Raw genomic sequence first — 12,940 nt, forward strand, 5'->3', positions numbered from 1 at the left:
GTGCATGGGGCCTTACCCCCACGCAGTTTGTCAAAAGAAATCCGGAGTGTCACTATTTATCCCAGCGACCCCGAAAAGGATGGATTCGACACTATTTCCTATTACTTTGATATATCACTCCCCCATCGCCCCCCACCCAAAAGGGGGCTGAAATTAAACTTGGAAAAATTCTGGAGTATCACTATTCATCACAGCGAATCCGAAAACGATGAATTCGACACTATTTTCGTATATGTTTATATGTGACCCCTCTCACCCCCCACCCAAAAGGGGGCTGAATTTGGACTTGGAAAAATTCCGGTGTATCACTATTCATCGCAGGGAATCCGAAAACGATGGATTCGATACCATTTTCATATATTTTATCTGTGAACCCCCTCGCCCCCCCCCCCGCCCATATTAGTGCATGTGGTGTCTTACCCCCACGCATTTTGTCAAAAGTAATCCGGAGTGTCACTATTCATCCCAGCGACCCTGAAAAGGATGGATTCGATACGATTTCCTATTCCTTTGATATATCACTTCCCCCTGGCCCCCCACCCAAAAGAGGGCTGAATTTAGACTTGGAAAAATTCCAGAGTATCACTATTCATCTCAGCGAATCCGAAAACGACGGATTCGACACTATTTTTGTATATTTTTATATGTGACGCCCTCGCCCCCCCGCCTCTAAGGGTACTTGGGGTGTCTTACCCGCACGCGGTTTGTCTCCTGATACTAAGTCGTAAGTGTACCAAGTTTGGTGTAAATCGCTCCAGTGGTTTAGGAGGAGATGTAATACATACATACATACATACACACATACGACATTTATTTATTTATTTATTTATTTATTTATTTATTTATTTATTTATTTATTTATTTATTTATTTATTTATTTATTTATTTATTTATTTATTTCGATGTGGGCCACTATGGACAGCAGAATAACAACTTCAATCTATTAGATAATTTATATATATTCATGCTACTGCTCCACAGGCTTCGCCGTGAACATCTTGACTCCGATGCCAATTTTCTTTTTGCATATCCTTACGGATTCGATGAACCAACTGGGAATAACGTTTCTTCCGTTGAAGTGGGCGGGAATATTAAGCGTTAGCATTTTTGTTATTCATTCTGAGGATCTGCTCGACCGATTCCTTGGCTGAAGGGTCAGCGTTGAAGGTTCGGATCATAGAGTCACGGTTTCGATTCCCAGCCGGGTTGGAGATTTTAATCGCGTCTGATTAATTATTCCGGCACGGGGACTGGGTGTTTATATTTGTTTCAACACTTTCCTCTTCATGTACATACAACACACCATATCACCAACTACCACAGAAATACAAGGCCAATTCCACATGTGGCTACACAGTTCGCACCCGCGCCCACACAAGTGTAGGAAAAGCGATATAATAAGAAAAAGAATATTCTGCGGGTATGTCCAAAAAACTAGGGTTATCTCATTCTCATCGATTCAAAAATTTCTTCGTTTTCTTCTACAACTCACTGCTTAATAATAATAGTAATAATGGTTTTACCGGCCAAGGTTTTTCGACATTTCCCATTTTCACACCAGGCAAATGCTGGGGCTGTACCTTAATTAAGGCCACGGCCGATTCCTTCCCAGTCCAAGGCCTTTCCTATCCCATCGTCGCCATAAGACCTGTCTGTGTCGGTGCGACGTAAAGCCTATTGTAATAATGGTTTTTCTTCACACTGACTATTTACGCGGTTTTCGGTGAGGCCTAGATGCAGTAATTTTGTCCCACAAAGTTCTTTAAAGAATCGATAAATCTACGGACAGGAGGTTGACGTATTTGAGAACCTTCTAATACCACGGGACTGAACCGGGATCGAACCCGTCAAGTTGAACTCAGAAGAGCATCTCTCTACCGACTGAGCTACTCACACCAGCTCATTGTTTAATCCCAGCTCCGTTGTGTATTAGAATTCCTGTTATTAGTTCATCAATAGGACATACCTTTTCCCAGGCTCCATGCTGAAAGGGGAGAAAGTTAACTCGACGACATCTTCCCTCGAAGGCATGATCAGTCGCACGGACTGTCAAAGTTCCACGCCGCCTCGTTCGTGGATACTCGTACCTCAAGACTTTCACCAAGAAAGTGAACAAAGTTTAGAGGAGCTCCAGTACACGTGCAGAATGATAATGTATTTCGATTCCCACCAAAATTGCATTTGACGCAGAATAAACGTGAGCAGGGGAAAAAAATCTCAGTGAAAGAATCTATACAGCATGAATTCTACTTTCCGACAGTGCTTTATCGCGCTGAATGTTAGCGTTAATAACTAATAGGGGAATAACTGCAACGCCGAGTCCCCGAAATGTTCCTGTTTATATTCCCGTTTTGCCTGTTGCCATTTGTTGATGGTTGCAGTATTTTTGTATCTGTCTCTTAGGACGTGCCAGATCAAAGTGTGATGATGATGATGATGCTTGTTGTTTAAAGCGGCCTAACATCTAGGTCATCGGCCCCTAATGGTACGAAATGTAATGACAAATTAAAAGTTCAAAATCATCCACTGACTAAAATAAAAAATTGTCATGAAGAATGAATGGAGGGATATGGATTTAAAACAATCAGTGGGTCAGACCCAAAAACTAACATAAAAATAGTATTACTGAACAAGGGACCACTTCTAATGCACAATCCTGAATCGAGGAGGCTTGCTGGCTAAAGGGGTCCAAAATCCAGGTCAACGGCCCCTCATAATAGTACTTATCGCTAGTAAAGTAGAACCATGGTATTTGTCATGGTGGGGTACTAATCAAACTAGCGCAGACTCACGGTATTTCACACATGATAGTACAACTCACAAGTCGCACAGGTAACGCAGACCTATGGTGTTTCTCACATAATGGCGCCACTCATAGGCAACGCAAACCGATGGTATTCCTCACCTACGTGTACTAATCACGGACGCCGGTATTCCCGTGGTGTTCCTCATATAGTGAGTACTAATCACAGGAAACGCCCACACCCGTGGTGTTTCTCGCAATGATACTAAACATGGGTACTGAAAACCCACAGTGAACCACTTTCTGCTCCTACTAACCACAAACCTCTGGTGTACCTAATATAGTGGTATTAACCGCAAGTAAACGCGACCCAAGGTGTTCCCCGCGAGATGGTACTAATCAAAAGTAGTTTCATGGTTCTAATACAATCATCCCTTGGTCGTCCCTTTTAGTCGCCCCTCAGGACATGCAGGGGATACCGTGGGTGTATTTTTCGTTTGCAACCCCACCCACAGGGGGTGGACAGAGAGAAGGAGAAGAACAGGAATGGATCCGTCATTTCGAAATATGAAGTAACGGACGAAGAAAGGCAAGGGCAACGAAGGGCGTGAAAATGAAAGACTGCACAGAACCCCTCCCATACCGATGGTAATTGACCCAGAACAACAAGCAATTCGGGAAATTCGGGGCGTGAACTTCGAACAGAAAATGCAGAAAACAGCCCCGAACTGGAGATATCCCTCGTTATTAAAGAACAAGGAAATATACCAAGCACTACTCTGAATGAAAATCATATAAAGTTAAAATGAAGGTTTATTAAATAAGCAGATATGAATCATAAAAGAACTGGAAGCCAGTAAACAAACCAAAACAAATGGGTTACAACATAACGTACCTTCTCGAATGATCAACTGAAAGTCGTGGAGTCAGCTCAACATTTCCATTTTCTAACACCCAAGAAGTATTATAACAAGCTCACAGTTTTTGTAACGGTCTCGCTACATCATGAATGTATACCTCTGCCGTGCACACGGCTGAATTAAGCTCGATCTTTTACGAGAATAATTTCATTCATCTCATATTTCTATTCGCACCGCTATCCACACAACAATAGCTCTCTGTTACACTCAATCAAAGCCCACACGTGCAAGAACCTAAAAAAAAAAAAAAAAAAAAAAAAAAAAAAAACAAGGGCAGGCAAGAAATTAAAGAAGGTATGAACATGGAGCAGAGAGGAAGATCTATGGACCACGGAGATAATAATAAATAAAGGGGATCACGGGCATGCGCATAATCAAAATATAAGAAGATAAACATGGCCGCCACACGGGCAGGAAAAATCCAAGTTAAGGGCCTGGCCAAAAATAAATAATGTTGTACCGCGAACAAAGATAACGTACAGAACAAGGATAAAAGGAAAATAAAACTAATCGAATGGTCAATTTTTTACTTCGCCCAGTCACCAACATTCATTCTAACATTCACACTATATCAGTATCGGGAAGTAATTATGCGAGCGGCCGCTCGAGTTGAAAGTCGAACACCAATTCAAATAAAACGACTCACCTTGTCACACAGTTAGGTCTCACATATATCAAGTAGTAGCGTGCACACTGCACAAACATTTCACACCGGGAAGTCAGAGAGAAACACTTACCAAAACCCATCAGGTCCGCGCTTCGAACGACCCAAATGGAAGCTTCTAGTCGAGTCGAAGGGCGTACAATCATTGATGGCGAAGTGCAATAAACGTAGTGCATGAAATATGTAATCAGTCGGAGACCAAAGTTCCTAAGATATCATGATCATAATAGCGACCTTACGCACTCACACAGATCGTTTCACGCAGCGAAGCAGAAAGAAGCACATCGATCAGTTATCGATGACCATGAAATTTTTTTTACAAACATTCGTAAAATCGAAGTTAAAAACCAAGACCAACATACCTGTAATATTCATACTTATCTTACCAAAGGAATGCAGTAAGAACTTGTTTTGAAAACATCAAATATTCATCTGAAACATAGGAATGCAATTCCAGTCCGTGTGGGTTGCATTGTTAATAATAGGGAACATGCATGATCCGGGGTTTTAATTAAAAATATGCTAATCTGATTCAAAATTTCATGCAGAATTCAAAAATGTGATCAGAATGTACAAATAATAACTCCAAACATGATAAAAATCTACGAAAATGTCACGTCACGCAAGTACGCGATCTCATTGGTCTGACGTCATCGTACAGGTTGACTGAATTAGCAGACGAAATAGATAACACATAGTGTGCTGTGAGAAGCAGGATACACTTCGCGTATTTCTACTTTATGTTAGTGTCTGGTATGGTTAAATTCGAGGTCTATACATTGGATAATAATCTGAGTGGTATATTTTAGACTTAAAATGAATCCTGCGCAGACAGTGAGGCAGAAAACTTATAAATGGTGTAGAGTTCCGATGTGCAATAGCACATCGCATACCATACCATACCAAACAAATTGTTTATAAATGTTCCAAAGACGCTAAAACTAGGCAGAAATTGATTTTGGCGAGCCGGAGAAATGCTGGTGATATATCGGAAAAGTCTACAGTTTATTTTTTTGAAGATTTTAACGTAAGATGAATTTGTTTGAATTTTCAAATCACTTTTCCATGTCAGCTGTTCTAGTGGTAAAACTTTAAATTTTAATGTATTATGCTTTATTTAAATGCTTCAATTACATCTTGGAATATGAAAGTAATAAACAGTGCATTAAATAATGCTGATTATTAAAGTATTCTCCAAACCTAACCTATGTTTTGGGTGATCCATGTCAAGATAATAAATCAAAGGGGTTATGGACCATTTTGAAAGCTCTAATTCTACCAATATATCTTGGCATGGGACAGTTATGTATGTCTTTATTGAAGAGCTTAATTGGTAAAGAAATTTAGGCTATATCTAAATAATCTATAATGTAACAAAGAATAGGCGTGTACATCATGAAAGGAAACAACGCGAATTTAACAAACGTATAACTCTACACAAAACCAATGCTTGTCTGTTGGGGGTCTTATAAGTTAACAATGCTCAATTATAATAATTATCATAATATTAATGAAATAAATAACATAATTGCACACAGGTGAAAATAGTGATGTAGGTGTTTAAAATATTATCCTACTTAGCCAAAGTTTTAGGTTATACAAGCCAAGTCAATAAACCGAAGGGTAAAAATACCGCGCGAGTTGGCCGTGCGGTTAGGAGCGCGCAGCTGTGAGCTCGCATCCGGGAGATAGTGGGTTTTGAACCCCACTGCCGGCAGCCCTGAAGATGGTTTTGCGTGGTTTCCCATTTTCACACCAGGCAAATGCTGAGGCTGTACCTAAGGCCACGGCCACTTTGTTCCCATTCTTAGGCCTTTCCTGTCCCATCGTCGCCATAAGACCTACTATATGTGACGGTGTGACGTAAAGCAAACAGCAAAAAAAAAAAAAGTGAGTCACAGCACCCAAAGACATTCCTGTATTGAGCGACTAAAATGTCACCAGGACACTTTTCTTTCCTGATATGCTCAGCTTGTTAAAAGCCAAATGTAATTAATGTTATTGTCTTCACGCCTCGCTAACTACTTCTACGATTTTGGGAGACGCCGATGTGCAGGAATTTAGTCCTGCAGGAGTTCTTTTACGTGCCAGTAAATCTACCGACACGAGGCTGACGTATTTGAGCACCTTCAACTACCACCGGACTGAACCAGGATCGAACCTGCCAAGTTGGTCAGAAGGCCAGCACCTCAACCGTCTGAACCACTCAGCCCGACTTGTGAAAACTAGATGAAGTCATATTTATCTTTATCATGTTTAATTTTTTCCCTCCACAAAGATATTTAATTCTCTTTCATGGGCCCCGGAAGTGGGTAGGCCAGTTGTCCCAACCATAAATATTTTTTTTGGAGGGGGGAAATGATAGATTATAGCCCTATAGTACTATGATCTTTCTTTCTTTCCTTCTTTCTTTCTTTCTTAATCAGTTTATCCTTCAGGGTTGGTTTTCTCTCGGACTCAGCGAGGGATTTCACCTCTACCACTTCAAGGACAGTGTCCTGGAACGTGTGACTTTGAGTATGGTGATGAAACTGATGAGGGGGCCATTACCTCGCCCAGGCGGCCTCACCTGTTATGCTCAACAGGGGCCTTGTTGGAGGATGGGAGGATCGGAAGGGATAGACAAGGAAGAGGGAAGGAAACGGCCGTGGCCTTAGGTGCCTGGAGGAGAAGTAGGAAAATACAAAAAACCACTTCGAGGATGGCTGAGGTGGGATTCGAAACCGTTCTACTCAGTTGACCTCCCGAGGCTGAGTAGACCCCGTTCCAGCCCTCGTACTATTTGTTTTCAACTTTCATGGCAGAGCCGGGAATCGAAACCGGGCCTCCGGGAGTGACACACATTAACCACTACACCACAGAAGCGGACTAGTACTATAATGCTGCCTATATGTTTATGTTAGTGCTGAAATCCGATTTCTTACTTTACTAATGCTGAAAGCCCGAAAATGGAATGTTATTCTTTAATAGGGGAATCAGTCTAGAAGGAAATGTTGAAAGTGATGTGATATCTATCCAGGTTCGTTGTTATCCTAATACTATGTGTTACAGTACATTGCACGTATATAAAAGACGCCACTTACAAACTTCCTTGTTATCCGCGAATTTCTGCGGCCACAAAAGTCACATTTTTCAAGAATGATGACATCTACACATGGTAGATTGTCTGACTGTGCTGTTTTGAACGTTTCCTCTGTCATTTCGAAGTTATTCGCGATCATGAATAATAAACAATCGGCTTTTAGCAACGGCTGATGCACAACGGCTGGTAGAGCTCCATGCGGTACTGGATGGTGACGTCACAGCGCGCCGCTTATGTCAGAGGCCGTTTCACTCGCCTTGCGGAAAGGCACTATTAAATATTTTTTTAATGGTAGAAAACAAGGCAACATACCACAATGTAATACGTTTACGTACTTTTTCATTGGTGTACTTTTCAAAAAAAAAATATTTTTGAAAATGATGCATGTTCCCAATTCTCATGTAAACAAAAGCAAAGGTAAGACTCTAAGAAGATGAAAAAAGTTGTCTCGTAAAAGGAACGATCTTTAGTACACATTATGAACAGTGCTGCGCTCGCTAGTGCAGCCATGGAAGTAGATAAGTCATTTGAATAGAGGTAGACAGAACTCATCTGCATATCAAACCATTGCATTAGCAACACAAATCATTTGAATTAAAGAAACATGCTAAGGAAGCATGGTTCAAGACTCCCTAGGCCTCGAATGCTCTAATACCATTGGGGTCGGAAAAGAACAAGAGCTGACCAAGGAAGGTCGGACAGGATAGACGAAAGTGAGGAGTCTGGCACAAGTAAGTGGAAGCAATGCCAGGACTCAGCTAAGGGCCCCGTGGTCGCAACCCACACTCCAAAGTTGAGAGCCCCTTGGTCCCCTTTTAGTCGCCTCTTACTACAGGCAGGGGATAACGTGGGTGTATTTTTCATCTGCGTCCCCCACCCACAGGGGGTAAATCAAAGTGTAGCTTCCACTGTAGTCCCAGTCTTATCCATGGCTGTGACAATATAGAAGTTTCTGAGATAGTGGTCATCATCATCATCATCATCATCATCAGTGCTTTGTCTATGCAACCATTCTTTTCTGCCCTCAGCTCTTCGTTTCATTTCATAATAAGAACCATAATGGAGACTCTGTGCTACGTCCTGAAATATTTTTTCCTCGGTCGTCCTCGGCCTTTCTTCCCCGTGATTTTCCCTTCCAGCAGATTGGTAAGAAAGGTGTTGTGTCGCAAGATGTGGCCAGTGAATTTAGCTCTTCTTCTTTGTATAGTTAGCATCAGTTCTTTCTTCCCTTGAATTTCTTCTAGAACGCTGTTGTTTGTTCTCTTTTCAATCCATTTTATCCTAAACATTCATCTCGAGACCCACATCTCATACGCTTCATCTCGTTTCCAATGCTGATCTCTGATTGTCCAAGATTTACAGCCATACAATAGCACACTCCATATAAAAGACATCACACATTTCTTCCTAATTCCAAAGTCTAAATTTGCACTGATTAAAAGATTTCTCTTAGTACTAAACGCCTGGTTGGCAAGTGCCATTCGCCTTTTGATCTCTTTGCTGCACCTGTTGTCATTGGTGATCAGGCTTCCTAGATAAGGGAAACTGGTGACTTGTTCCACTATCTTGTCATTAAGCTTAATGTTGGTGTGAATTCTTTCAGGATGTTTACTTACAACTAACATATTGGTCTTCTTAACATTAATGTTTGAGCGTGATTCTGACAATGCTGATCACAACACATTCCGCAACTTAGACAACTCTTTCTCGGAGTATGCCACAATTGCTATGTCATCGGCAAATCGAATGCATTGAATATAGTGCCCATTTACGTTTACTCCTTTGGTATTTGCCTTAAACTTATTTATGGCTTCTTCAATGAATACATTAAGAAGGTATGGTGAGAGAGAGCAGCCCTGCCTTTCACCTTTCCTGACTTTTGATGTCTGGATAGTGGTGGTGGTGATTATTGTTTTCAGAGGAAGTAAAACTTGGCACCCTCTTCTATTAACATTAATCGGAGGGCAAAAAACGTAAGAGGTCCGACACCTCGAAAAAAGAAGATATCGGCAAAGGTAAGGGTCAGAAAAGTCGTGAAAATGAAAACTGCCGGGGTCGCAAGAGTTGATCAAGTGAGGTCGTATAGGATAGAAGAAGACGAGGAGGCTGACATAAGTATGTGGAAGCAATGCCAACATTTGCCTGGTGTGAAAACGGGAAATCACGGAAATCCATCTTCTGGGCTGCTAATGGTGGGATTCGAAGACACCATCTACCGAATGCAAGCTCACAGCTGCGCGACGCTAACCGTAGCCTGTGATCACAATATTAAAAATGATGTACAAAATAGAGAAGCCTCTCACCGCTGGCTTCCCTGGTTCAAATCCCGGTCACTCCATGTGAGTGAGATTTGTGCTTGACCGAACGGAGGCAGGACAGGTTTCTCTCCAGATACTCCCTGTCATCTTTCATTCCATCAACACTCTCCAATATCATTTCATTTTATCTGCCAGTCATTAATCATTGCCCCAGAGGAGTGCGACAGGCTTCAGCAGCCGACACAGTTCTTATCCTCGACGATGGAAGGCTCCATTCATTCCATTCCTGACCCGGTCAAATGACTGGAAACAGGCTGTGGATTTTCATGTACATAATAGGCCTTCGATGATTTTGCTTTTCTTTCTAGCATATTTGTTATCATGAAGACGAGTATACATCGCTCTAACCCTCATAACAGCTTTTTAACTCGGAAGGATATGCACTGCCCCGCGGCTTAGGAAAATCCCAGTCTACTGACTTCACGTGAAACCACATTAGTGGAAGTGCATCTGTCTAGCATTTATTTTCCATTAGCATATTTATAAAAATACCAGAAAAAGGTATCATTATATCTCTGTGTGCCTGGAAACGGGAATTTAATAAACTAACTGAATCTGCTTTCCAGTTCAGTAAACAAACATTTACAGTCCGCTAATTTTCATTTGTTCGTCATGTGACGCGCAATGAACCTCATTCACAATCGATGAGATGGTTGGAACATGCTTCACGAGTAACCAGTGTGAGATAAAACTTGCTTCCTATCACAGAGGATATGAACAATATGGGCATCAGCTCCATGCTTTTTCTACGAAAATACTGTCGGACATTCTAGGCTACTGAATGGGTAACAACACCTTTTGCTCTAACGGGTAATTTCAAGCTTTCGCTCGACTCCATCAAGAAATTATCTTAAGCCTTCTTCCCTTTGAAGTGATGATGAAATTCATAAGCAGAACAACTTAAACCTTGTCAGCAAACTCGCAGGTACAACTTGCATTGAAATTGGCTTTTTCTTGTACAGGTCGTGTGATCTACAAAACGCTGCGACCATCCTATCTCATCTACTAATGTGAGCTTCTCCTTCATTAGATACCATCTGGTACAACTAATGTTTCAATTTATTTTAATGAGTGTAAAAGGAAATGTAAATTTAAACTTGCTGAGGGTATGCAGTGACGCAAATACTCCCCCTGCGCGTTGATGCCGTATGTGCGGACCATGACAGGCGTTCATCTAGAGCAGGGCCTCTCAGGCTGCATGCGCCTGGTGCATGCACTGTGCACTGTGCAAAAGACGACTTCGCTTGGTTGACCAGAGTGCAGACCCCCCCCCCCCCCCCACCACTCCTCGATTTGGAGCCATAGCGCTTACTCTCTCTTTCCTCACGCCTGTCCCGCTCTCTCCCCCTGTCTCACTCCACTTGTTCCGCAGCGCTCAAAATCCGAGCTGAGCTGAGCTGAGTACAGCCGATCTCATCCGAGTAGCCCAGAGACGAACCGTTCGTCCGAGCCGAGCCGAGCGGGAACGATGCACAGTGCACGGAGCTCTTGCGCCTCGATTTGCACGCGTGAGATTTTGGGTGTTTGAGAGGCCCTGATCTAGAGTGATTCAAAGATTTGTTACGGTTTTACTGTGAGGTATGACTTTGTTCTGCAAGCGTTGCGCAATGCTTCGGGGAGTAATTCTTGCTCTTGTTTATTTCGCAGCAAACTGCTCACCAGGTTGGCTCGGCAGTAATCACACCAGCAGGTTTGTTGGACAGTTAAATTTAGCCACAAGGACTCTCAGTAGTACGATAAGTTCTACTCCACTGAATTGACTTCCGTTACTTTCGAACGTCTGTCCTCCCCATCTCTGCAAGAAAACGGCACTTCTAAAAGAGTGAAGAAAGGGCTGTGAAGAAGATTCAATCCCTCTAAACGCACACCTTTAGCGGCTAAGGTCAGAAGACAGTCTTAATATGAAGAAGCAACATAATTGTTGGAAAGTGGTTACGGTCCATGAGCACAAAAATGGCTGGAGGAAAGCACGAACTAATCAGCAATCAATATTCTGAAGTGCCTGGTTTCTATCAATTGAGAAGTTTGTCGTGGTTTAGAATGTAAAATAAAGGAGACTTCACCAGATGCATGCAGACGTCTTTTCCGCTATCACTAAGGGATGGCGCCAGCGAACAGTACGTAGCGTATTAATTTGACACATACGTCAGTTTGTTTGTTTGTTTGACATTGCGTTGTATCGTTCAGTGATCCTGTCGACGTTTGTGCCTGAAAAAGAACATTTGGGGCACGCATTGCTTTTCTTATTTAATCAAAAGGAAAGGGCTGTGGAAAGTCATCGTTTGCTGGTAAAAACATATGGTGAACACGCTCCGTCGATTAGAACATGTGACCCAATTCAAACGTGGTGCTTTGTGTCTGGTGGGACCAGAGCGGTATTGTATATTATTAACTCTTGACGCCGGACGAAACCGTTTATGTACAACGCTATCGCTAAGAAATGATTCATTTAAATCACGCATTGATCGAAAGACGACCGGAATGGGCCAGAAGACATGGCAAAGTGATTTTGTTACACGACAAGGCGCCGTCTCACACAAAAACCCATTGAAAGACACGTTGAAATCGCTTGGATTGGACATCCATCCACACCTGCCGTGCTGCGCCGACTGGGTGCCATATGACTGGGGCATGCGCTCGCAGAGCAGCACTTCAGCAATTTCGGGGAAGTTGGAAAATGGCTCGACGAATGGTTTGCCGCAAAAGACAAGCAGTTGTTGTGGGATGATATTCATAACTTACCTGAAAGATGGTCGAAGTGTATAGAAGCCGATAACCAATATTTTAAATAAACAAAAAAAAATAATTTCCCTTGAAAATTATGTGGGTTTTTTTTAGCACAAAAACTGCCAAACACTTATGCATACACCTGGCAAAACATCATTGAAACAATTACGTGTAATTTCGATTGGACTTATGCTCATTGTGAAACTTTATATCGGAAGGTGGAAACTTGAACAGTTCTTTACAATTTGTTAAGAAGGAAGTCATACTTTCCAGTGTGGACTTAGTTAAAGTAACTTTAAAGTTTTTTCAATCTGTCGAAAACTCTAATTACAACACATATAACACTATAACATTCCAGTAAAAATACACACTATTAAATTCTTTACAAATTACATTTTAACATTAATCAGGTCAATATCATTCCTGTTTTTTTTTTTTTTACATCAGACAGTTCATTATTAATAATTTATTGCTCTACGTATGAGT

Source organism: Anabrus simplex, chromosome 9 (assembly GCF_040414725.1).
Source record: "Anabrus simplex isolate iqAnaSimp1 chromosome 9, ASM4041472v1, whole genome shotgun sequence".
Classification (NCBI taxonomy): Eukaryota; Metazoa; Arthropoda; class Insecta; order Orthoptera; family Tettigoniidae; genus Anabrus; species Anabrus simplex.